The sequence below is a fragment of the Papio anubis genome, chromosome 2, assembly GCF_008728515.1.
Source record: "Papio anubis isolate 15944 chromosome 2, Panubis1.0, whole genome shotgun sequence".
Lineage (NCBI taxonomy): Eukaryota > Metazoa > Chordata > Mammalia > Primates > Cercopithecidae > Papio > Papio anubis.
Genome location: NC_044977.1, coordinates 43,582,641 through 43,608,998, shown reverse-complemented (window position 1 = coordinate 43,608,998; position 26,358 = coordinate 43,582,641). Strand labels below are relative to the sequence as shown.

Genomic DNA, 26,358 nt, shown 5'->3' with positions numbered 1-26,358 from the left:
CTACTTATTGTAGGTATTTGTTTCCCTCTTAAAAAGTGAGATTTGCCTTCAGAGGAAAACAAAAGTTTCTGAAGGGAAGAGAAGGGGGAACTTCAGGAGCCTGGGCCAGGCTGAGTGGGGGGCCCCGTGTTCTGCCTTGGTGTGGGTGCTGGGGAAACAAAGCATATCGGCCCAGCCCTGGGACAGTGAAGGTAGGAGAGACGCTCCTCTAGAAGCACATCCTCTCCCAGGGTGTGGGTGTTTTTTTTTTCCGGCCCTGTCAGCCCTTTCTTCCCCTGGCCATGTCACTAAAGCCAGATCTCTGATAGCCAGGAACCAGCTCCCTCCAGAACTCCCCAACAGCCACCTGCCTGCACTGCCTTTCGCCTGCAGGAAGGCAGCTCCCATGGCCTTCCTCCCTCACCCCTGCCAGGGCGTCTCCCTAGACCCTGCAGCCTACCCTGAGTACCACCCTCATGGTTCCACATCTGTCCTCTGTGGGGGAAGAAAGCACCTCGTTCTGGTTCTCCTTGTAACTATTGTTCCTGAACTCTAAATGTATAACCCCCCACACGGTAATAAAAGCCACCCATCGTCACTGTTGGGATGCTTCCCTGTTTCTACATAGCCCTGTCCCAGAGTGATGTACTCCTCCCAGCCGCTCCCACATCCCTTTTGCGTGTCTGTCTCTGATTTGGCTTTCCTTTCCTCCTTCCCACCCACCCAGGTGGCTCCCGAATCAGCTGCCTCTGCTGCAGTTCAGAGCAACTTCAGGAGCTTCCCAGCTGAGAGCTTCAGGACGCCTTTCCTGTCCCCCTGGCCCAGTTGCCACAACAAACAACAGAGAAGACGGTGGTGAGTGAGCAGAGTTTACATTATGCTGTTGACCATTCCTCCTCAGTCCCCCCTGGGGAGGCTGCAGAGAGGGGAGCTGTGTGTCTTTCTAGGTGCCCAGAAGAGACTGCTGCCCCCAAGGTGAGATGGCACCTGGCCAGCTGCCCAGGCAGGTAGGAGTGAAGGCAGCGTGCTGCAGCATTGTCTGTTGATCTTGGCTTAGCTGGTCAGAATTCTTGAACTGGCGAAGGTGGTGGGAATCATCATTGGAACTAGCCAGGAAACAAGAATAAGGGCCTGTGGGATGCCATGGCTGCTGCTAGAAACTGTTCACACTGCGCACTGTGGTACTCCATCCTTCCAAGCTGGCTGAAAACTTTCTCCTCCTGCTGCTCCAGGAGGCTGCTCTGACTAGCTCTGGTTGTGATTTCTCCTTTGACTCCATGGTTCCTTGGCAAGCAGGCATTGTTGGGGATGGAACACAGGTGGAACTTTGTGTTACCTGGACTCATAACCATAGCTAGTTCTGTGGGACCGAGCAGCTTCCAGAGCACTGCCCACAACCTGGTCACCTGCACTCTGGTGAGAAATCCCGTGTGATAATAGGTGTAGAGTGAGCCTGTTTAACAAAGACAGTGCCTTCTTTGGGCAGCTATACAATAGAAAATATTTTAAATAATATTCCAAAAGTGTGGGTGATCATTTGGGATTTCATATGTGTACTTTGGGGTTTGGGGGTTTCCACTGCTTTCTGCAGCTCTAGCAGTGAGGAAAGTGTTTTCCCGCTGCTACCCTTGACCCCCTCCTTAGGGTCTAACTACTACAGTACTTCAGGGGTCCTCAGCTAACATCAGCCTGGGGTGAGGGTGTCTGTTAACTCTTAGTGCAGAGGAGGCTGGCAGGGTCAAAACCAATACCAGTGAAGCAAAGAAAGTGAGAAGGTTGGTGGGTGATGGAAGTGGGGAGGCGTGAATTAATAACAGGAAGTGTGGCCTGTGATTTCAAAAAAATAATACTGATTATTTCCCGTATGGTGCTAAACCTGCTTTGAACTATGACCCCATCATTGACTTGAGAGAACAGCTTCTTAGACTACTTTGAAAGGCATATTGAAGTATGTAGGGCCTGCTCTTTTGTTAAGGAAATAAATCCCATAACATCAAAGGAATTTTTTAAAAAGTGACTATGAGGTTGGACTCTAAAATGGCTGATAAAGGGAAAAGCAGTGTCCTACTACTGCCTGAAAGAAAACACAGCACATATGGCTGAGATGGGGCTTTATTTTAGGATTTGTGGGAGGCTGGACCAAAGTGAACACTGAACATATGAGCAAGGCATCCTTTAAAAGAAAGCCTTAAGGCTTTTCACACTGTGAAGCACCACAGGTAGAAGATCAAAGGATGCAAAAAATAATGCAAGTCCCTTTATTTTAAAGGCACATCTGCCTGGCCGGAAGTCAGGATGAAAGTTGTGCCTCTGGTACTGGTGAGTGGTCTATGCCAGAAGCCCTTTTCGTTTAGTCACCTACTTTATGCTGTGACAAGGACGTTTGCAATGAGGAAAAGAAGTAAATAAAAATAAGATAAAACTTCAGTTTTAAAGCCTAGGGGCTCATGACACCATAGGACTCACCCAGTATTCCTTTCTTCGCATCATTGGGGCCATTTGAGCAAAGCTCTCAAGACACATCTGGTCAGTGCAAAGGCAGTCGAGAACTCATGCCCTTCTCTGTGAGTCCCTTAAAGTCTAAGCCAATGGGACACTCATAGGTAATACAGGACTCCTTAGCAAGATGCAAACATTTAAAAAAATTTACTAATAATAGTTGTACGTATTCATGGAGTACATAGTGATGTTTTGATACAATTAATATATGGTGATCAGATCCAGGCAATTAGCATATCCATCTTTGCAAACATTTATCATTTCTTTATGTTTGAAACATTCAATATCCTCCTTCTACCTATTTGAAGCTATGTATTATTGTTAACTATAGTCATCCTACCATGGTATAGAACAGTAGAACTTATTCTTTCTATCTAGCTGTAATTTTATATCCTTTAGCAAATCTCTCCCTATCCCTCCCTTCCTGCTACCCTTCCTAGCCTCTAGTATCCTCTGTTCTACTATTTTACTTCTTAGAGATCAACATTTTTTAGCTTTCACATATGAATGAGAACACACCATGTCTAACTTTCTGTTCCTGGCTTATCTCACTTAACATAATGTCCTCCAGTTCTATCCGTGTTGCCGCAAATGGCAGGATTCATTCTTTTTTATGGTTAAATAGTATTCCATTGTGTATCTATACCACATTTTATTTATCCATTCATCTTCTGTTGGATACCTACATTGATCCCGTATCTTGGCTATATGTAAATAGTGCTGCGGTAGACATGGGGATACAGACGTCTCTTTGATATGATTTCCTTTTTTCCTTTGGATAAATTCCCAATAGTAGAATTGCTGGATCATATGGTTGTTCTATTTTTAGTTTTGGAAGAACCTGTATACTGGTTTCCATAGTTGCTATACTAGTTTACATTCCCACCAAGAGTATATGAGATTCCTTTTCTCCTCATCCTTGCCAGCATTTATTGTTTGTCTTTTTGAAAATAGCCATTCTAACTGGGATAAGCCGATACCTCATTGTGGCTTTGATTTGTATTTCCCTGATGATTAGTGATGTTGGGCATTTTTCCATATATTTGTTGGCAATTTATATTTCTTCTTTTAAGAAATGTCTGTTCATATAATTTGATCATTTTCTAATCAGATTGTTTTTCTGCTGTTGAATTGAATTCCTTGCATATTCTGGATATTAATTCCCTGTCAGGTGAGTAGTTTGCAAATATTTTCTCCCATCCTGTAGGTTTTTTCACTATTTGTTTTCTTTGCTTGCTTTGCCATGCAGAAACATTTTCATTTGCTATCATACTATTTGTCTATTTTTGCTTTTGTTCCCTGTGCTTTTGAGGTCTTATTCATAAAATATTTTCCCAGACCAGTGTTCTGAGGCATTTTCCTTATGTTATCTTCTAGTAATTTTATCATTTCAGGTCTTACATTTAGGTCTTTGATCCATTTGGAATTGATTTTTGTATAGGATGAGAGGTGGGGGGTCTAGTTTTGTTCTTCTGCCTATGGATATCCAGTTTTCCCAGCACCATCTATGCAAGAGAGTATCCTTTTCACAAAGAATATTCCTGGTACCTTTGTCAAAAATCAATTGGCTGTACCTGTGTGGATTAATTTCTGGGTTCTCTATTTGTTCTGTTGGTCTATGTGTCTGTTTTTATGCTAATACCATGCTGTTTGGGTTACTAGAGCTTTACAGTATATTTTGAGGTCTGGTAGTGTGATACCCCCAGCTGTGTCATTTTTGGTCAGGACTGCTTTGGGTATTTAGGGCCTTTCATTGTTCCATAGGAATTATTTTTCTTTTTCTGTGAAGAATTTCATTGGTATTCTGATAGGAATTGCATCCAATCTGTAGATTGCTTTGGATAGTATTGTCGTTTTAACAATATTAATTCTTCTGATCCATGGGCATAGGATGCCTTTCCACTTGTTTGTATCCTCTTCAGTCTCTTTCATCAGTGTTTTGTAGTTTTCCTGGTAGAGGTCTTTCACCTCCTTGGTTAAATTTATTCTTATTTTTTAGTAGCTATTGTAAATGGGATTGCCTTCTTGATTTCTTTTCAGCTAGTTTGTTGCTTGTGTGTAGAAATGCTACTCATTTTTGTATATTAATTTTATATCCTGTAACTTTACTAAATTTGTTTATCGGTTCTAAGTTTTTTGGTAGAGTCTTTATATATATATATATGGTGGTTATCATCTTTTCATTTCCAGATGTAAGAATCCCTTGAGCATTTCTTGTAGGGCCAGTTTAGTGGTGATGAATTCCTTTACTTTTTGCTTGTCTGTGAAATATTTTATTTCTTCTTCATTTGTGAAGGTTAGCTTTGCTGGGTATAATATTCTTAGCTGACAGGGTTTTTCCCTTCTTTCTTTCAATACTTTAAATTCTATTCTTTCCTGGCCTGTAAGATTCCTTTTGAGAAATCTACTGTTAGTCTAATAGAGATTCCCTTATATGTAACTTAGTGCTTTTCTCTTGATGCTTTTAAAATTCTGTCTTTGTCTCTGACTTTTGACAATTTGATTATAATGTGCCTTAGTGAGGACCTGTTTGGGTTTAATCTATTTGGGGTTCTTTGAGCTTTCTAGACCTGAATGTCCATCTCTCTCCTAAGACTTAGGAAGTTTTCTGCTAATTTTTATTTCATTCGTTGATTTCCTTTTAGTTCTTTTTAAATGATATCCATCTCTTTGTTGAATTTCTCATTCAAATCTTGAATTGTTTTCCTGATTTCATCAGATTATCTCACTGATTTTCCTTAAGATTATTATTTTGAATTGTTTTTCTGGCATTTCATATATTTCCTTATGATTGGAGTCTGTTACTGGAGAATTACTGTTTTTCTTGGGAGGTAACATGTTTTCTGGTTTTTTCATGGTTGTGTTTCTATATTGATTTCTGTGCATGTGGTGGAAAAGTTGCCTCTTCCAATTTTATGAAGTAGGCTTTGTAGAGAAAGACTTATTTATATGATGTGTCTTGTGATGTCGGTTCAGTGGGGTGCATTTGCCTGGGTTCTAGGTTGATGCATTAGTATAGTCTCTGTGTAGTTTCTTCACCTGTGATCCACACTAGTGGTATTTGTGATTTCTCAGTGGCCTAGGTTGAAAGAGTTTGTGGTGACAGTGGTGTGGCTTTACCAGGCTGGGCTTGCTGGGTTTGCTGGGTTCTTTCTAAGGTTGGAGGATATAAATGTAAATGATGGATTGACCAAATTTGGGTCTAGCTTGCTGGGTTTGGGGTCCCAGGGCTGTTATTCTGGCCAGGAGCATGAGCATGCAGATGTTTGGCCAACCTAGTGTGTCTGTCAGGAGTGATCTGTGGGGCTGTTTATCAGACTCAGGACAGGATGCTGACAGAAGGCTACTTGGCTGAACTCAGGTCGTGTTTGCTGGGGACTACCTACAGGTCTGTTTCTCATGCTTGTGACACAGCCACATGGTTGCTTGGTTGGCTGGGGGGCATGTCTACTAGGGATGGTCCATGGGGCTGTTTCTTCATCTCAGGACATGGGCTTATAGCTGCTCAACCAGTCTGGTGATGTGTCTGCCAGGGGCAGCCCATGCAGCTGCTTTTTAGGCCCAGGATGCAGGCGCAAGGCTGCTCAACTCGTGTGGGGGCATGCCTGCCAGAGGTGGCCCACAGGGCTATATCTCAGGCTGGGACATGGACAGACAGCTGCTCAGCCAGCCTGGGAGAATATCTGCTGGGGATGGTCCACAGCGTTGTTTCTTAGGTTTGGGACACAGGTGCAAAGCTGCTCAGCTGGCATAAGGGCATGCCTGCCAGGGATGCCCTGTGGGTTTCTCAGGACTTTTTTGGGGGTTAGGGGTGGTACAGGGCCACTAGGCAGGCCAGGAACATGCCTGTAAGCGGGGGATACTATTATGGAGCTGTTTCTCAGGTCTTGAGTGTGGGTGCATAGCCACTTTGCTGGTGCAGGGGCATATCAACTGCTTGGAGGCTCAGGGGTCTCTCATATTTAGAGGAGGGCATGCAACCATTTGGCTGGCTCAAGGGTAGATTTGCTCCAGTCAGAACTGACAGATTGGTCCTCTGGCTGGAGGTGCAATGGCAGGGGTTGGTTTCCCTGCTATGCAAGATCAGAGTCACAGCTGATCTTGGGCCCAATCTCCATGCAACTGAGGTTGTGGCATATAGCCACCCATGTGAGCTTGGTGTAAGGAAGATGGAGCTCCAGTGCTGGGGGGTGCCGTAGTTACCAGCCTCCAGAGCAGGATTCAATCCAGAGGTGGCTCAGGTCTCAAGATTGTGCCTTGCTGCAGCAGCTTGGTTCACAAGGGGTGGGAGAGATGGGAAGTGCATACCTTGTGCTCCTAATTCAGGGCAGTGTGACTGTGTGAATTCCAGTGTGTCTCCAAACTGGGCCCAGGACTTGTGAGAACTGTGGGATTCTCCTGTTGTAAGGACTGTAGGTGTTTGCAATGCCGATGGGGACTGGTGGGGATCTTCTGCTTACCTTTTCCTTGCAACAAGAAGTCTCTCCTGACTCCAGACAGATCCAATCTTAGCAGGAAAGATAGAGCTGCAGAGGTTGGGTGGCTCCATGCTGCCCTCCTGGATTTCCAATCACCACAGGTGTGTCTCCATGCCCTGCTACATTCTAACACTCTCCCTACCAACATTTCTCGATAGATGTTTCAAAAGGGCAAGTAACCTGTAGTTTCCTCTATATGTATTTTCAGAGATGTCAGTGGAAGATCTTTTGTCTGAATTCCATGTCTTTTTTTTTTTTTTTTTTTTGAGACAGGGTGTTTCTTTGTTGCCCAGGTTGGAGTACAGTGGCACAATTATAGCTCACTGCAGCCTCAACCTCTCAGGCTTAAACAATCCTCCTGCCTCAGCCTTCTGAGTAGCTGGGACTATAGGTGCACACCACCATATCCAGCTTTTAAATTCGTTGTAGAGATGGTGTCTTGCTGTGTTATCAGGGCTGGTCTCAAACTCCTGGGCTCAAGCAATCCTCCCACCCCAGCCTCTCAAAGTGCTGGAATTACGGGCGTGAGCCACCGAACCCAGGCTTATGAATTCCATGTTTTTAATGAAGATGATCATTCTGCTTTTGATATAATAACTTTGAACAATGAATTGTGATATATATCATATCAAATTATATTTGCATATGCTTCATTATCATTTTTCTTTTTTTAATGAAAGCACATGTATTTTAGAGAGCTCTATATTGCTTGATATATAACTTGTAATTAAATAGGGGTTTGATCATGTTTCTTTAAAAGGTGGGCATTAGGACCTTGATCAATAGCGTAACCATCTCTTATGTTATTGTTTCTGTGAAAAATTCAGTCCCCTTCCCCAGAAAAGAATGTAACTCTCATCAATGTGGCTAACGTGACATGACATTCTACCAGGCATGACTTTCATTCATTCAACAGCCTCCTTGAATGATGAGTGAGGCAAAGTCCCTGCTCTCATGTAATTTTCATTCTAGTAGAACAGGAAGACAGTAACATCCAGCGGTGACTTTAAAGTACAGTAAGAGCCAGACTCAGCGGCTCACACCTGTAATCCCAGCACTTTGAGAGGCCAAGGTGGATGGATCACCTACAAGTGGAGGGAGAGGAGTGAGGGATGAATTCTGGGCCTGAGCACTTGGGTGGACAGTGGAGCCTTTTGCCTGGATGGGAAATGCTGTGAGAAGAGCACATTTGGCTGGAGAAAATGGAGAGGTCCTGTATGTCTTGTTAGATAAACCAGTCGAGAGCTGGAGTAGACAGTGAGATGTCAAATTCTGGAGATCAGTGGAGAGGGTGGGATAAGAAATGTGTGTGGAGATCACCAGCCTCTAGATGGTGTATAAAACCACACAACTGGATTTGATCACCTCAGGAGTGAGCATGTCAGTCATTTAGAGACCAGGAAAAGGAAGTAGGAAGAAAAACAGGAGAGCATGGCATTCCAGAAACCAAGGGAAGAAAGTCTGTCAAGAAGCAGGGGTGGTGATTGACTGTTAGTGCAGCCACGAGGTATTTAAACCCATTATCACACAAGGAATAATGCTCTCTTGGTGCTTTCCTGCTTTCATATGTGCTCGTGGGCCTCATCTTCCCCCATTAAACTGGAAACTCATTGAAGCCAGGGATGATTTCTTTCTTCTGTTTGCACTCAGAGCCACTCAAAGCTGTGCCTTAACTGCCTCACCCCAAAAGCTCTTCAGTGTGAGGTTGAGGCCTGAAGTGATGTTTCCTGAGGAAAATCTACTTTTGGAGTTGTTTATTGGGGGGTGTGGGGACAGTGATGACAAGGAAGGTCCAGGACTAGTCCCTTCCTAGGCAGAAGAGGCTACTGATGTCACAACTCTGAGTAGAAGGGTTGGGTGGCAGAGGAGAAGACAGATGGAAGGAGTAGGACAGATGCACAAACGTGTCAGATTCTTGACATCAGAAACTGTCAGCCCCACAAATGTGGTCATAGGACTTCAACCTGACAAAGCAGGGACACTGAGGGGTCATGATGGACTCTTTGCCTGCTGATTGATACAGCAGTAGGATTCTTTATCATACTCTGTAAAGTACACGTGACTCCCTGCTGCAGCTGAAGGATGGAGGAGTCCCTCATGGCTTCCCTTAAAGATTTCTTACTCAGAGCTACCAGTTTAGGTTCTTACAAAAGCTAGAGAATCCAGATAGTACCTGTGTCTGGGGAGTAATTCTATGGGCTGTGCTCTGGGACAGCAGTGGCCTCTTCTCTTGACCAGGTTTCATTTCTCTGTATTGATGGGGAGTACCCAGGCCTGAGGGTCTGGCCATTTTTGACTAGAGGCAGTATCTGTAGTGGAATAGCCTGAAGACACTGTCTTAGCCTATTTTATGCTGCTATAAAAGAATATCACAAACCAGGTAATTTGTGAAGAATAGAGACTTATTTCTTACAGTTCTGGAGGCTGGGAAGTTCAAGTTCAAGGGCTGTCTTCTTGCTGGGGCCTTCTTGCTGTGTCATCCCATGGTGTAAGGTAGAAGGACAAGAGAGAATAAGAGAGCAAGAGCGGGGTTGGACTTTTTTTTTTAATAACAAACCCACTCCTACAATGATGAACCCATTCCTGAAATAACATCAATCTATTAATGAGAACAAAGCCTTCATTACTTAATCAGCTCCTAAAGGTCCACCTCTCAAAACTGTTGCAGTGGGAGTCAAGTTTCCAAAACATGAATTTTGGGTGACACATTCAAACCACAGCAACCCCCTACAGGGTTGGACAAATTGGGAGTTAATCTATATAGGTAAAGGGATGGATTTTCTGGCAACTGGGAGATTGCAATGAGGTTTGGATCTTGTCCTGTCTCTTCCATAAACATAGTGAAAGCAGATGACCCATAGTATCATAGGAAAGCGTAAGAGTAGTTTCTGGTTGGGGCACTTGTGAACACTTTGACAAGATGGAAAGCCGTCTTGGGGGAGGCAGGACCAGCAGTTGAGCCCCTACAACACAAAGGAGACCCTGGATGTGGGATGAGGGTGGACCCCTAGCCCTGCAGAGTTTAAGCTGGTAGGAGGCCTGCAGACCACGGGTTCATCCTCTGGAGTTTTTCTTGGAACTTATTACTAAATGTTTCCAGATAATCCCTGATCATGGGGCCTGATAAAATTCATTCTTACTGCTAAAACTATGTTAAGATAAAAGTTGTTTTTATTCATTTGCTATCTATTAAAACCATCACAGACTAATTATTTTTCAAAAGAAAGAAAACTATGCTACAGTTCTGCAAGTAACTTATGACCAGATGTTGAGGTCTTGGGATACCCTGCCCTGCTTAAAAAATATTGTAAGAGATCTTTAGACGGTAAAATCTAAAAATAAAACCCAAAATATAAAAAAAGATGAATAATAGCAAAGCATGATAGTTCAAGAGTTTTGTTGACTTATTTATTTTTTATTTATTTTTAAAAGAATCATAAGTTATAATTTAATACCAGTTGCTGAGACTTAGATATACCCAATTCTGTAGTGGGGAGGGAGGGTAATTATAGAAAGCAAGAGAGAAAACTTTGAAAATCACTGGTAGCTCAGCCGGGCGTGGTGGCTCACGCCTGTAATCCCAGGACTTTGGGAGGCCGAGGGGGGTGGATCACTTGAGTTCGGGAGTTCAAGACCAGCCTGGTTGGTTGATATGGTGAAACCCTGTCCCTACTAAAAATACAAAATAAAGAATAGCCAGGTGTGGTGGTGCACACTTGTAATCCCTGTTACTTGGGGAACTGAGACAAGAGAATCGCCTGAACCCGGGAGGCAGAGGTTGCAGTGAGCCGAGATCGCACTACTACACTCCAACCTGGGCAACAGAGTGAGACTTCGTCAGAAAGAAAAGAATGAGAGAGGGAGGGAGGGAGGGAGGGAGGGAGGAAGGCAGGCAGGCAGGCAGGCAGGAAGGAAGGAAGGAAGGAGGGAAATCGCTGGTAGCTTAGCTGAATAGTCAGTGAGTATCTGCAAGCTAGACTTTATCATGCACACAAATCCTCGATCTGAAAATGAGCGGCAGTGGAAGTAGTGGTGGTGGTAGGAGGTGGGAGTGAAGATCATGTCCCATTAGTTTAGGGTATCTGAAAAAGACATGGAGCCACTGACTACTTCTGTATCTACCAGTTTTCCACTCAGCTGTCTGAGGTGAGTAGAAATTGTATTAGGCATTTCCATAACCTTATCCTTAACTGTGTTCCCTCCTTTTCTTAGTGCCTGAGGCAGTATCTGTACTTCCCTGCTCCTATTCATACAACCATGTTCCCAGATCCTGGCTTGATGTGGGTTAGTTAGCTGTTCTAGGCCAGATTTCTCAGATTTCTGTTCTTACCTCTTCTGCCCAACTACAACAGCTGGTGGTTGTAGTAGCTGGCCTTCGCCTGAGTCACACCCTCAGGTCATGCATCCCCACCTTTTACAGGCAGGGTGGTTAGCGTGAGAGTCCTGCTCTGTGCTCTCAGTGAAAGATGAGGGGAGAGGAGAACAGCACCTTAGGATGATGGTAGAACTTTCAGTTCTCTTGACAACAAATTAAATGAAGGCATACGCTCTCCATGAGTTTTATGCAGTACAGACCTGGTGTCTGATGCTACAGTTAAGAGACTAGATTTAGAAGGATGGTGGTGCACCAGGTTTGGTGGGAGGAATGAATGGGATGTAAGGAGAGATGATGGTCTGTGCATCTCAGACAAAAGGATTTAGAAAGGGGAGTCTTCAAATTCAAAAGAATGCCCCCCCCCTGGAAAAAAAAAGGAGCCTCAGAAATATCTCAAATGCACAGAAATTTGAATTAGAATCCAGAAGATGAAAATCAACATGAATAATACGAAAATAAATAAGGAAACATTCTTTACTTAAAAATTTTAAAAAGTCAGCTAAATGTTGGCAGGATGTGAAGGGGTAGATGACATTTTAAGATAAAGACTATGGGAAAGGAGTTTATTTTGCCACTATCTTTCCTATAGACTTTTGCTAATAACTGTGAAGGGTCTTAAATTTCACATACTTTCAAGTGAAGGAGTTAACCTGCCACAGTTTCATACATGCTGGCAGAAGATGAGACTTATAGGTTAGAGATAAGGGACTTTGTGATTCACAACAATAACAGTAATCAGAATATCAGCATTTTCCTGTACTGGTTCTTTGAGCTCCAGCCTCCACAGATTGACACCAAGAGGGCCAGGTGATACCTGCACACACAGTGGAGAGAAGTCCTGAGCCTAGGGAACTTGAGAGTTCTGTAATGAACAGTAAGTGTGCCTGCACTTTGCTCCATCCTGAGGGAAACTCTCTCTCTCTTTGAAGGCTATTTGCTATGCAGATCTTCTTGAAAAGATACTCAGGAACAAAGGCAGTCAGTACCTCTGCTTGCAAGATGTGCAAAACTGTGAGAGACATGAAGAATGGTCTCCCAACTGCTGCATCAATAAAAAGGTAGAGGAAGCTAACGTTTATTGCATCCTTGCCATGCACCAAGCACTGACCAGGAGACTTCTCATTCCTTGCCTCATCAGAGTTCCAAAGCAGTCTTGCCCAGCAGTGGTGCTGTTGTTGTTTGATCGATAAGGAAGCTGGTGAGTCAGGGAACTGGAATATCTAGGTGGAGGACTTGTGTATGTATTATGTACTTCTTATATGCTAAGCATTGTGCTAAGAAGTAGCTAAAACTTAATTAGGTGCTTATCAGGTGCCAAGCACAGTTCTAAGAGCTCTCCATGAATTGATTGATTTAATTCACCACAACTAAGATTATCAGGCACTGCTGAGGAAACCGAGGCACAGTGAGTGATGGAACTGAGATTCAAATCTGCACATTTAACCACTGTGTGGCTGTGAGTTGTGGGTTTTTGTTTTTGTTTTGGGTTTTTTTTTTGAGAGAGAGGGTCTGGCTCTGTTGCTCAGGCTGGAGTGCAGAGGTGCCATCTCGGCTCACTGCAACCTCTGCCTTCTGGACTCAAGCAGTCCTCCTTCCTCAGCCTCCTGAGTAGCTGGGACCATAGGCATGTGCCACATACCCAGCTAATTTTTGTGTTTTTTGTAGACTTGGGTTTTGCTGTGTTGCCCAGACTGGTCTCGACCTCCTGGGCTCAAGTGGTCCACTTGCCTTGGCCTCCCAAAGTGCTAGGATTACAGGCACCCTGTGGTTGTGTTCTTTCTTCATTCCTCAGAGTCATAGCAAGAGGGTCATAGTGAAACTAATGTGTGCCCCGAGGAAGTGGATGTATTTGAAAACTGCCAAGTAGAAACAGTTGAAGTGGGACTGAGTGTGTTTAATCTGCAGAAGAATAAAGGATAAGTTATGCCTGTCTTCAAACATTTGTAGGTATGTCTTATAGACAAGGAGAGTTCACTCTGTGTGACTGTAGGAGGCAGAATTGGGTCTATTTAGGGGGAGGCATATCATGGCTCAGCAAAAATCATTTCTTGAATAATACAGTGCCCCCTGACATCATATGGGAATGGGCTACCTGTGAGGGTGGCAACTCAGTGGTTACCTTTCAGAGATGTGCTGTCTGGGCTCTGTCAAGGTCCCCACAATAAGCCCCTCTGCTACGGGAGCTGGGCAATGGAAAAGGACAGCCCTAATGAGGTTCTCTAGACCATTCCTAAGAGAGCTGACCCTGCTACCAGTGACCTGAACTCTTTCCCCTGCCATGCCTCCCTGTCCCTTCTTGGAGCCTCAGGCCTCAGATCTGTTGTACATGCAGAGATGGTTTCTGCATGTGTGAGGAGGGTGTCTTACCTCTTGGGAATCCAGGACCACCCTAAGGATCTGGAGGAGTTAGTGCTGCAGCTCCTCGCACTCTCAGGCCTGCTGTGTCTCATAAGGGGATCCACTAGGATCTGGACTAAGTCCTGCCTCAAACCCTGCTGGGTTTGGTTCCTTACCTGCTATCAGCCTGTAATCACAGCCCCATGGCTCAGCTATACCCTGGCAAATCTCGTCGCACACATCAGGTCCACTGTTGCCCAGTTTGGGACAGAATGAGATTCCTCTGCTGGGTAGGAGGTGGAATGAGCAGATCTCCATGGTCTTAACTGTATCTGTGGTTCTGTGATTCACTCTTTCCTTGTCAAATAGCCCAAGCTTTAAAAAGCAAGTGGGAACAGGTGGTTGGGCCAGTGCTGCTCTGTGATGACCTGGCTGTGGCACCCTGGCAACTCCCCTGATGTAGCTGTAGGCCTGGGCTGAGCAGATCTGATCCAGATGCAGGCCCAAAGAGGAACCCTGGGCAGGTAGGGAAAGGAATTTGGGGAGATGGTGAGAAATAGGAGTGGTGGCAACTGGCTTCACAGTATATGTTCCACTCTGCTAGAAACGGCCTCTGCTGGGGCCTAAAGACTCCCCAGAAGTAGTCTTAATTAGTGTGTGGACATCTTTAAAAGAATCTAATTTTCATCAAAGGATTTCAAAGAGTGATGCTTAGCCCAGTGTAAAGGGCATAGTCAAGATCTGATCCTGAAATAATGTCTCTGCTATCCTAGATGTCAGGAGAAACTAAAAATATCCTCATCAGTCTGAGGAATTCTTGGTTTATTGAACCCATCTCTTTTCCCTCTGAGCATCCTTCCAGAAAGTGAGAGAGTGAGGAAGTGAGCCAAGAAGCTTTAATTACTCAATCTGCTGACATTATTTTATCTACGCCACTGATATTAAATCTGCAAAGCATTCCACTTAAATCTCAGTGCTAAGAGCAGCCTCTACAAACTTGGGCCTTTGTCCTTCTGCTGGCTGTGGCCCATGCTCTGTTTCCCACCCTACCGCACCGTCCCTCAGACTTCTTAAATTCCGAAGCTCTCTGTGGCACTGGAAATGATCTGTCTGTGGAATGTCCATACTTCAGGAAAGTCCCCGATCTGTGTGTGTTTATTCCCCATTTCTGCTCCCCCCAACTCAGCCTGGCTGTTTGTGGTTGAATTCTGGCACATGCCCATCATTACGGAAACCTGGATTTGGCAGGGATATTGTACCATGTTTCTATTATTGGCATCTTTGGAGAAGGAAGAGAAAGTCTGTCTAGTTTTTTCCCTCTCTTTTACGTACAAATGAAAATTTATTTCTTATGTTATTAACTTTTCTGGTCAACCAGTCAAATACATCTTCAATTTCAGGTTGCTTCCCTGGAGTGTGGAAGTTTTCTCCTGGTTTAATGTTGACTCTGTTGTCTAATAGCTGGTTCATTTAGCACCTGATTGGTGCTATGGTTATAGCTGCAACAGGCCGCATTTAAGGAGGGCTTCCAGGGAACCAGCACTGTGCTGAGGACTTCAATCCTCATGACCTCTGAGACAAGTGCTGTTACCATCTTGCCCCCATTATAGGGAGGACATGAGCTGAAAGAAGTCCAATAACTTGCTGAAGGTCTTGCAGCAGAGCTGGGGCTAGAAGCCAGGCAGTGTAGTGCCAGAGCTGGCTGACCTTAACGCCTACTTCTTGCTTCCATGCATGCATACATATGCCATACATATATGTGGGAGACCCATAGGATGTATGCCATCAATACATACTGCTGTGCATACCAGGGCTCCCACCATCCTCCCAGGAAGTGTTGGTATCATTATAAAACCCTGTCCTCAGCAAGTGTGTGTTAAGAACTTAGTGTGTGCAGATCCAAAGATGTACAAACCCAGGTCCTGCTCATAGGCATTGCAGCTGGGGAGACAAGGCCTTAATCTGCAGAGTCTGAGCTGGGCTGGGCAGGGGAAGCGTTGTCAGTTTTGTTCACTGCTATGTCTCCAGGGACTGTTATAGCACCTGGCAGGTAGCATGCTCTCAGAAACATGTGATGAAGGAACAAACTTCTAATTAAACAAATCCGTTTACATTTTTACAAATAAATGAAACAACACGTGAATTTCTAAGAAGTATGAAGGACATAAACTGAGATTAGAGGACAGATTAAATTATGTACATTAAGCTGTATAAAAAGCTCCCCATGTTGTCCTCATTTTTCTTGCTTTTCATAGATTGGTGGGCACAATGTCATGGATGGGGTGCTTGTGGACCCATGTCATAAATAGGGCTTTCGATGCTCTTAGATCCTGCTGGGTGGGGAGGGCTTAGAGAAGAGATGGACCTTGAGGTTGGAGTAGGACTCAGCTGGGTGGAAAAGAACGTGGGAGGCATTCCAGAGCTGCCCTCACTGGCAGGATTATACTGGAGAGGGCAGAAGCCTCATGTTTTGCTTGATAACAGTTGTTTTGAACTTCATGACTTCTCGAAGTTTGGATCCTTTTCTGTCTTACTCAATACTTGCCTCGCTTCCCAAGCCTAACCTAACTTGGTTGGGTATCTAAGTGTACATCCCTTCAAACCATGTAGGAATCCCTGGACCTCATCCTTGCCTGAATTCTGGCACCAGATCAAGAAGAACAAGCTTGAACAGAGGCTGAGGCAGGAGAGTAAAATACTGGGGAGCCACAAGTCAGCACCAGGCAAGTTGACAGGAATCAAGAGGACCTGGATGGAAGAGCCATAAAATCCCACGTACTCTGACTCAGTAATTGAAGTTCTCAAAATGTATCTTGGGGAAATAATCTAAAGGATTATTATGGAAATAAAGGGGCCAGGTGCAGTGGCTCATACCTGTAATCCCAGCACTTTGGGAGGCCAAGGTGGGTGGATCACCTGAGGTCAGGAGTTCAAGACCAGCCTGACCAACAAGGTGAAACCCCGTCTCTAGTAAAAATACAAAAATTAGCTGGGCATGGTGTCAGATGCCTGTAGTCCTAGCTATTCGGGGGGCTGAGACAGGAGAATTGCTTGAACCTGGGAGGTGGAGGTTGCAGTGAGCCGAGATTGCGCCATTGTACTCCAGCCTGGGCAACGGAATGAGACTCCATCTCAAAAAAAAAAAAAAAAAAAAAGAAAGAAAAAGAAATAAAGGATAAGTTTATGTCCATTAAACTGTTTGTTTTAATGAAATTGGAAGCAAACTAAATGGCAACTAACAGAGGCATCATTAAGTTTTGGCTTATCTACTTGCTGGAATATGATACAGTCACTGAAAATAAGATTTATGAAGAGTGTTCCATGTCTGAGGAAAAGCATGAAAAATGAAGGCAATGATCACTTGTATATATAATTTTATTTTTAAAAGTATATACATAGAAAAATATTGGAAAAATATTACAGAAAATGATAGTATTTATATTGGGGGAAAAGTCATTTGTAATCCTACTTACAACCAAACTTTTAGCCAATATTGTTTATTTGTTTATGATTGACAAACGACGATGGGACAAGGGAACTCAGGTGAGTTCAACATTCCTGTAAAGAGTCAGAAACGAAGACACTGTCGGTCTAGCAAAGGAGTAAGGACAGCTATGAGAATATGTCCAAAATAACCTGGAGTGTGAAATAAGAGGTTCCTGGACAGAGGGCACATGAAGCCCGAGCTTGGCCGGAATAGGGTGAATGTGGCCAGGGAAGACACCTTTGTGTTTTGTTTTTCTAGAGGCTTGGTGTCTGTAACCAAATTTATCCCTGAGGCTGAGACACAGGCACAGGGCCCATGAGTCAGTGTTTCTGCGGCAGCCTTCTGGGTCGGTGCCCACACAGGCAGGGCAGGCATCAAATTTGACACAGCTGCATGGGGAAGACATCTTTGAAGTCATGTCTTGTGTCGGGAGACATGGGAGAGATTAGGGTAGAGGTGGCCATATGTATACCCTGGCTCCCCTAAATAGTCCCAGCATGAATATTCAAAGAGCCCTTTCCGTTCTCAAGAATCCTCATTTGGATAATATGTTATGTGGTCACCCTAATTATTGAAAAGGAGGTTGGAGGACATTCTGGGTTGATGACAATTGCTCTGCTGGTTGCCTCTAGTGCTTAAGAGACCATGAATTGTCCGGGTGTGGTGGCTTATGCCTGTAATCCCAGCACTTAGGGAGGCTGAGGCGAGCAGATCGCTTGAGGTTGGGAGTTCGAGACCAGCCTGGCCAACATGGTGAAACCCCGTCTCTACTAAAAATACAAAAAGTAGCCAGGCATGGTGGCACACGTCTGTAATCTCAGCAACTTGGGAGGCTGAGGCAGGAGAATCACTTGAACCCAGGAGGTGGAGGCTGCAGTGAGCCGAGATCACGCCATTGCATTCCAGCCTGGACAACAGAGCGAGACTCCATCTCAAAAAAAAAAAAAAAAAAAGAGAGACAGTGAATTAAAATTCCCTGATGCAGAGGTGGGCCCAGCCTGATGGAGAAGTGGCCCAGGTGTTGTAGATGAATATGGCTCTGCTATCCTGATTAAGATAACCAAGGTAATTATTCCCAAGCTGCCCCAGCATGTGGCTATAATTCATATTTAACTTTGACCGAAGAGCTCCTTTTCCCCTTGCAGTCTTGCTCCCCCATCCTGCAAACCTGGTATATGACCATTAAAATCTCAATAAGCAGAAGCTTAAGTAAGGGTATATAATTTGCCAACTGAAGCTTTCCCTATTTGCAACCTTTTAGCATTAGCAAGTTATTGACTTTTCATGAAAAAGCGCTGGTATGGCTAGTGCAAAAATCAGTTCAAATGGTAGAGGGTGATAACTTTAAGCAGATAGGGACTTGGCCTGAGTGAGCTTTGTTTACTTCCTCCTGTCTGCCCTTTCTTCTATCGGCTGTCAAGGCAGGCTTTTTGGGAACCCCATTACTGAGCAGACTGCCAAGTTGACGATCAGTGATCCAGCCTGGGAGCCAAGACTAGGTTCATCTTGCAAGAAAAGTGGGGTGGGATTGTGGAGAAGGCCCCCTCCCCTGTGCCCACAGGAGGATTGGTGTGACCCTGAGTACCCCAATATGCCTGGCTGGACATCTTGGGAGCACTGGGAAACAGGAGGTAAAGACCTTCATGCAGTATCTCCTCACGGCCTCAGCTCAGCGGGGCCCCCAGTCAACAGAGAAGCCGTGACAGGCACAGCTGACTGGACATGTGAACAAACAGATTAACAGTTCAGGGACTGCCAAAGTAAAGAAACATCTAGATCTTTCGTAGATGTTTTGTTCGGTTGATTGGTTGAGGGGCACAGGTGACAAGTGTTGGGGCAAACTCTGGCTTTTCCTGTACTTAAGCAAGAAATCAACTTTTGGCACCTGGACACTATTTTAAGTCTCTAGTTAAGAGATCACTCAAGAGAGAACGCTCTGCTTTGGAGGCCAGGCTAGATATGGAATTGGCCGGAATCTGCCGAGATCTGTGGAGAGGACACCTGAGCAAGCATGGGCTAATGTTAAACCATAGCTTCCTAGAGAGGTTGGGTGGGGAAACCTGACTTTCAAAGGGGGAGAAAGTACCACTGCAAAGGCTTAAACTGAAACAGGTGTAAGCAAGATGGTTCTGACCTCCCCTCATTTGGTTTAAGCATACATCACAAGGACCAGGTGCTGTCAATAATGAATTCAGTTTTTCTCTTGGGCCCAGAAACAGAGAGGGATGAAGCCATTAAGGCGATGGAACCCAGCCCTGACTAATAGGTGTGAGGGGGAACAGAACTGGGGGCAAGAGTTATTCAGTGTGGGCGTCCTGAATCTCTGCAGCTGACTCTGAGAAGTCCCAGGGGTCTGCTTTCTCTAAGAACAGTTCCATATTAGGTAATGACAAAAAACCAGAGTGAGATTAAAAATGGATTCTTTTTATTGAGCGTTAATGATAAAAGCTCCAGGTTCTAATGATAAAAGCATTCTGTTCAATGTTATATAACTGTTAGAAATGGGGGTTAGTAATTAGAAGTGAATTGTTAATTTAATAGATATGTTTTTATAGAAAAATGATGTAAATAAGTACGTGAAATACTGCTTTCTGGCCTGATCAATCACAGCTGAAGGGGCCTAGCTGTCTGGCTGCTGTGTCCACCAGGTAGAAGCTTACCTGAGTTGCTTGAAAGAAAATGTTCTGGCACTAGAATTGCCGTTTCAAAGCTTTGCAGGGATGGTAAACAACATACTGCTCTTCAGAGCACTATACCAATCTTATTATTGTTGGTGAGAGAGAGCATCTAACACTCAATAAATGCTGGGCACTCTAGGCTGAATGCTAAAACATGAACTGCTGCCTTTGTTTAGCACAGCATCTCCAGCAGGATGCAGAATTTCAAGTTCAGGAGTAGACAAGCATGAAGGGTTTTAGGGTCTTTGAACAGGCCAATGCCCCATTAGCTTTTTAATTTTCCATCCCACTTTCCTGGCTCCTGCGGCTCTATTTTTCTCTTCGATAAACTGTTTTCTCCAATAGGATTCCAAATTCCCTATTGGAAGTAGAGCCCCATATCCTCAAGGCCCGTGCTCCCTGAGCCAGGTATGAGTGCAGCTAATAGCTGGTGGCGGTCCATTGATCTCCCTGTTGGCCCTGCATCTGCCTGTACTTCCCCCTTGCGGCTGATGGAGGATCCTGTGTGGAAGGGCTCCCTCACCCGAAGTGCAAATGGCTCCCTGTTTCATAGAGGGTTGACAGGGGACACACTTTCTCCTCTCCGCTGGGAACCACCTGAGCTGACACCTCTGAGCAGAAGTTCCTCTTTGTGTTCCTGCTGATGGGCTGTGCTCTCAGCTGGTCATTGGTTTTCTCCGTGCCTTCTCCAGGTGCCCAGAGGTCACCATTTTCTTTCTAGTTAGCCCCACTCTAGAAGAGATTTAGGGCTGGGAGAAGAGGAGAAACATATGTTAGCCTCATTAACATCTTTGGTGAAGTATGAGGAGAAAGAGGTAGCCATGATTGGTAGAAAAATGAGACTGTTAAGGGAGAAAAGTATGTCTGTTAAAAGTATGACTGATATCTGTTATCACCCATCATTGCAGATGGTAAAAATCAGTTGTTCTCAGCAACATCACTGACTGCCCTGCTGAGACCCTGGAACTGGAGGGTGTCCTTTGGGAGACAGGCAGGGCATGTGTGAGTCACATGAGGACAGCCGAGGGTCTGACTGGACTCCCGGCCAGTCCTGCCACAGGCATTGCACGCAGCTGGTGCTTGAGTGGGCTCACCTGCCTACCTGAGGAGCATGACAGGGAAGGTGAGAAGCGTCCTGAGCCTGTTGGGGGGACTGTTCATCTAAAAGAGACACAACTGGAATCCCCATTGGCAGAGCCAGGGCCAGGCTTAGAGCATCAGGTCAAGACTGTGTGGACTTCAGTCAGCTCAGCTTTAAAGAGCTGTGGCTAGAGGAGAGACTCCAGCAACCTGCAGACCAGCTCAGGGGAATGTCAGGGGAGTGAGGGGCTGAGTGGCAAGGAAACGGGCAGGTGACCACGAGCTCCTTGCTCTCTTCTTGTCTGCCTCTTCTCCAATAGGCTGAGGGTTCCTGAGATCCGGGGCTGCCTCAGAGCCATAGTGAGGAATGTGCCCCTTCCAAGGCTGCTCCCTGAGTCTGTCTTCCCTAACTTCTCTAACTCCTTCGCTCTTCTCCCTGTATTGCTGTGATTCCTGCCTCCCAGCTGGCTGGGATGGAGCCGGACTTGGTCCCTGCTGAATCTCAGAATCTAGATTGGAGCAGCAGTTGCTCAAATATTCAATGAATACTTGAAGGCAATGACAGAGAAGGTGAGAAGTGTCCTGAGCCTGTTGAGGGGACTGTTCATCTAGAGGAGACACAACTGGCATCCCCATTGGCAGAGCCAGGGCCAGGCTTAGAGCTGGCTTACATTTCCTCATTTTGTATTCCATTGAGCACCAGAAATGAAGCTGAGAGGGCTGAACCCTGACACAGTGGGCCAGCCCAAGCCCATTGGGGCCCAGAAAGGCCCAGGCTCAGCAGATGCCAGCTCCAGACCCAGGGCTGCCCTGCTCACCCATGGCCCACAGGGGGATGCAGATTGAACTCTTCATTCCAGAGAGTGGCCACCTCGATTAGGAAGGGAAGCAGGGGCAGGGGAGGAGAGAGAAATCACAAGGAGACTATGGGAACCACGGGAAACATGACCATTCTGTCCTCAGGTCTGGGGGTAGGGCCTATGTCCGTGTTTCACCTGCAGCGCTTATGTCATTGTATTGGGAGGAGGTTGTTGAAGCCCTCACCTTATTTATAGTCCTAGCAGGCACTGTGGGCACTCAGTAAATACACCGTGATAGATATGTGGACAGATGATGAGTTCTGAGCCTTAGACCCTTGTTCTTCCTGCTCTGCTGAAAGCACAAACCTGATAAAGCTTGAGAACCGTGATCAGGTAAACTGTTCGAAATAGTCAGGAGAGTCCCATCTTCTCAATCCTTTTGTCCAGCTGTGGAGTAGGCCTTTTAGACAAACAACAGTGGCCTAAGAAGTTGGAATATGGAAGAGATTCCTATATATAAGAACCGCAGGAAATAATGAACTTCTGGAATTTCCTTGCTGAGAGGGCTGTGTGTTGTGGCTGTGGCATTTGGCTACTGCGTGTATGTCCTATTTCCTGTAATACAAGGCTTAGCTCATCACTAGCAGACTGACAAGCTAGTCTCAGAAGCAGGCAACTGGGATTGTCAAATGGGTTTCCTTGGCGTACTCCATCCTGCTTACTGGTGAGAGGTTTAGGATAGTGTGAGCTGCTGTCTGCAGAGCAGAGTGTGCGAGTGGCCCTGCAGGTGCTGGAGCTCACAGAGAGACTGCCAGGATGTGCACCTAATATTATATGTTTAAAGGTCTTCTTTTTTTCTTTCTTTTTTTTGGAAATGAAGTTTCACTCTTGTTGCCCCGGCTGGAGTGCAATGGCATGATCTTGGCTCACTGCAACCTCCACCTCCTGGGTTCAAGCGATTCTCCTGCCTCAGCCTCCCAAGTAGCTGGGATTACAGGTGCCCGCCACCACACCCAGCTAACTTTTTGTATTTTTAGTAGAGATGGGGTTTCACCATGTTGGCCAGCCTGGTGTTGAACTCCTGACCTCAAGTGATCCGCCCACTTTGGCCTCCCAAAGTGCTGGGATTACAGGTGTGAGCCACCATGCCTGGCCTGTTTAGAGGTCTTCTAACCTCAGAGAGGTTAGGATACTCCCTCAGGGCCTCACTGTTAGGATACCCTGTCCCTGAAATTTTGTGGTCTTCAGTCAGTTTCTTCTCTGTAGGCTTGCTTTGGTTCTCTTATCTATAGACTGAGAAGGTGAGCCAGGGGCTCTCTGAGTTCTGTGATTGTGTGCAATCTAGCGGCAGAGCCAGGACAGGACACCAGGACCTTTGAACTCCAATCCACTCCCGGGTCTTCCCTGTGGCATCTCTAACAATGTGACCTTGTCACCAAGGGTCTGAACCTTGGAATCAGAGACCTCAGTTCAAATCCAGCTGATAATAAGTAGCCATTACTTATTAGCTTAGAGAACTTTGGCTACTATTACTCAACTTCTGCGTCCTTCCTTTATCTTTAAGATGAAAGTAATACAGTATGTATCTTATAGAATTACTTTGAAAATTAAAGTAAACTTAGATAAAGCCCTCAGTACAGTACCTGGTCCTCAATAGGCATTCAATAAATGGGTTGTTTGTATTAGTGACAGTTGGTATGTGGTTCAGTCACTGCACTTGTCTGGAGCTTAGGTTTCCTTTCTGTGACTGGACCAGTGCTTCTCTGACTGAGCCATCCCTGAGGACAGTCGAGAAAGAGCTTGTATTCTAGGATTAGGGGCTTGAAGTGTAGCCTGTAGCAGCTTGCAGAAAGCCTGGCATTTATTTGAACTCCTATTTATTTGTAAAATCTACTTACAGTTGGTATCTTATACAATGATCTGAATTTTTTGGTTGTAATATAAAAATGCTTCTCCCAAATCTTTGAGTGAAGTTGATGTTTTCAGGGTGAGGTAGCCTCAAATATCCCAAAGAGCACACAGCCACACCCCTCGGGGCTGGAGGTAGGATTGAAAGTAGTTTCAAAGGTCCCTTCCAGCTCTGAAATTCCAGGCACCTAGAGTAAATGAGTCTCATCCTCAAAGGACCTAAGGTTGGTACCAAAGAATTCTAAAGGAACCTGAGAAACGGGATCCCTCTGCCCTGTCCCTGGTGAGAATGGACAGGGCTGGGTGGAAGTGGAACTACCAGAAACAGGGAGAGACACAGCCCTCTGCAGTGAAGGGTGAAGGAGGCTGGAGGAAGAACCGGGCTGTGTCTGGGCCTGACTGTCAGCCCTTGGGCTGATGACCCTGGCAGGGTTGGCTTGGCAGCTCTCCACCTCCCCAGGTAATTTCCAGGAAACACTAAGCCATTGTTTCTCACCCACAGCTGGAGGCTGATTGGGGAGGAGCCCTCCTATCTCAGGAGGGCAGCGAGGGCAGGGGGTGAACTGCATGTGGAAACATAGAGCTTGTCACACTGCCAAGGCCTCCTGGCCGTTCTGATACAGTACCTAAGGCTGGGGTCTGGGCTTGTGCCCAGCTAGTGGGAGGAGAGAGTTGAGGGAGTCTGGAGAAGGGCAGCAACTTTTTGGAGAGAACACAGAGATTTCTGGCCTGAGAATGGGAACAATGTTTAACTACACTCTGGGAACCTCTGTGTGTGGGGAGAGGCTATCTGCTGATGGTGGTGTCAGCCTTGCACACATTTGCCAGTATGCATGGCCTCTTCCTCAGGCATGAGGGATTCAAATGAAGTCACTCTGTTTGGTTAGGACAAATGTAAGGGTTTTCCTGGGCAAGGGATTGATGACTTGGTCAAATTTATACCCAGCAGATGTCATAGCAATAAAAATCTAAGGGGATTTGTTACACTGGACATTTCCTGTTTTATAAGGTATTTGTTATAATAAGATTTAACATGACTTTTTTTTTTTTTTTTTTTTGTGGAGGGCGGGGATGGAGTTTCGCTCCATTGCCCAGGCTGGAGTGCAGTGGCACTGTCTCAGCCCACTGCAACCTCTGCCTCCCGGGTTCAAGAGATTCTCCTGCCTCAGCCTCCAGAGTAGCTGGGATTACAGGCACCTGCCACCATGCCCAGCTGACTTTTGTATTTTTGGTGGAGAGGAGGTTTCACCATGTTAGCCAGGGTGGTCTTGAACTCGTGACCTCAGGTGATGCCCCCACCTTAGCCTCCCAAAGTGCTGGGATTACAGGTGTGAGCCACCATGCTTGGCCGTAAGATTTAACCTATCTTGATAAACCCTTTCTAAGCATGTTACCAAGTTGGATTTGACGTTCAGAAGGACTGGATTCCAGTTCTGCTTTATTAACTATATGACCTTAGGCAAGTCTCACCTGATCTTTGAGCCTCAGGTGTTCCATCCATAAAGTGGGGCTATAAAATCTTAGTACATTGGCCAGGCACGGTGGTTCACGCCTGTAATCCCAGCACTTTGGGAGGCCAAGATGGGTGGATCACCTGAGGTCAGGAGTTTGAGACCAGCCTGGCCAACATGCTGAAACCACGTCTCTACTAAAAATGCAAAAAAAATTAGCCAGACGTAGTGGTGCGTGCCTGTAATCCCAGCTACTCTGGAGGCTAAAGCAGGAGAATCACTTGAATCCAGGAGGCAGAGGTTGCACTGAGCTGAGATCATGCCATTGTACTTCAGCCTGGGTGACAAGAGCAAGACTCCATCTCAAAAAATAAATACATAAATAAATAATATCTTGGTATGTTGTGAAGTTGAAATGGGATATTGATTAGGAAAGTATTTTATAAGTTGTTAAATAAGTAGCTAAATGTTCATTTTAAGTAAAAACCCTTTTAGTAACATTAGCTAAGCATCACTATCCTCTAGGCCCTCCACTAGCTAGTCTCAATCAATGTAATTACTATATTTCTCGACATTTCTCTTGACCCATCCCTTTACCAGATGAATTTCCTTACTCCTATATACAAGCACCACCATCTCCCTAGATCAGCTCTATACTGGAGGGCTCACCTTCTTAGATTACCATGGCCTGTTCTCTGTGCTTTACCAGCTTCAGAGATCTCAACTCAGTCTTTGAAGATACATTGGTCTACTCTGGGCCCTAATTTCCTCATCCATAAAGTAAGGGAGCGGACTACATGATTTAGGTTCCCTTTCATCCCTGACATTCTGCAATCCAGCCATATTTTAGTGTGCTAACAGTAACCTAGAATCTGAGAAGATGAGAGCAATGCATATTGTCCAACCAATTATAAGTAACTGATTTAAAAAGGCAATTTAAAAGCAGGAATTAATAATCTATTCCTTGTGATATATAGAGCAATGTTTGTAACAATATTTAAATGAACTAAAACATTTAAGTGAAATGTGATACCTGAGTCTTCATCATAACTGACTGTTATCAAATTGTTACCACTTGTTGAGTGCTTGCTATGTGCCAGACATGGTTAAAAATTTCCTATTACAGTTACAGTGAATTGAGTATTTTGAGTATCTACTTTCTGATAGATGCTTAAAGCTGCTGCTAATCATACTACCCTGCAGATGTACAGATGGCGAAATTGAGGTTTAGAGAAGTTAAGTAAATCACCCAAGGTCATCCAGCCACTGTGTGGCAGTGGCAGGGT

At 45.2% G+C, this 26,358-nt stretch overlaps 1 protein-coding gene and 1 non-coding gene across 2 annotated transcripts in view; one reads left to right on the top strand and one right to left on the bottom strand.

Annotated features, from left to right (window-relative positions):
• Window positions 1-711: 711 nt before the first annotated feature.
• Window positions 712-26,358, top strand: part of MYLK (myosin light chain kinase) — a 221,368-nt gene continuing 195,721 nt past the window's right edge. The window contains exon 1 of the mRNA XM_031663046.1: window positions 712-834. The gene's annotated coding sequence lies outside the window, so the exon portion shown is untranslated. The remainder of the gene's footprint in view (window positions 835-26,358) is intronic.
• On the bottom strand, window positions 17,419-17,549 carry LOC116274006. The gene has a single exon (XR_004182489.1). It is a non-coding gene; the product is annotated as a small nucleolar RNA SNORA5 (small nucleolar RNA).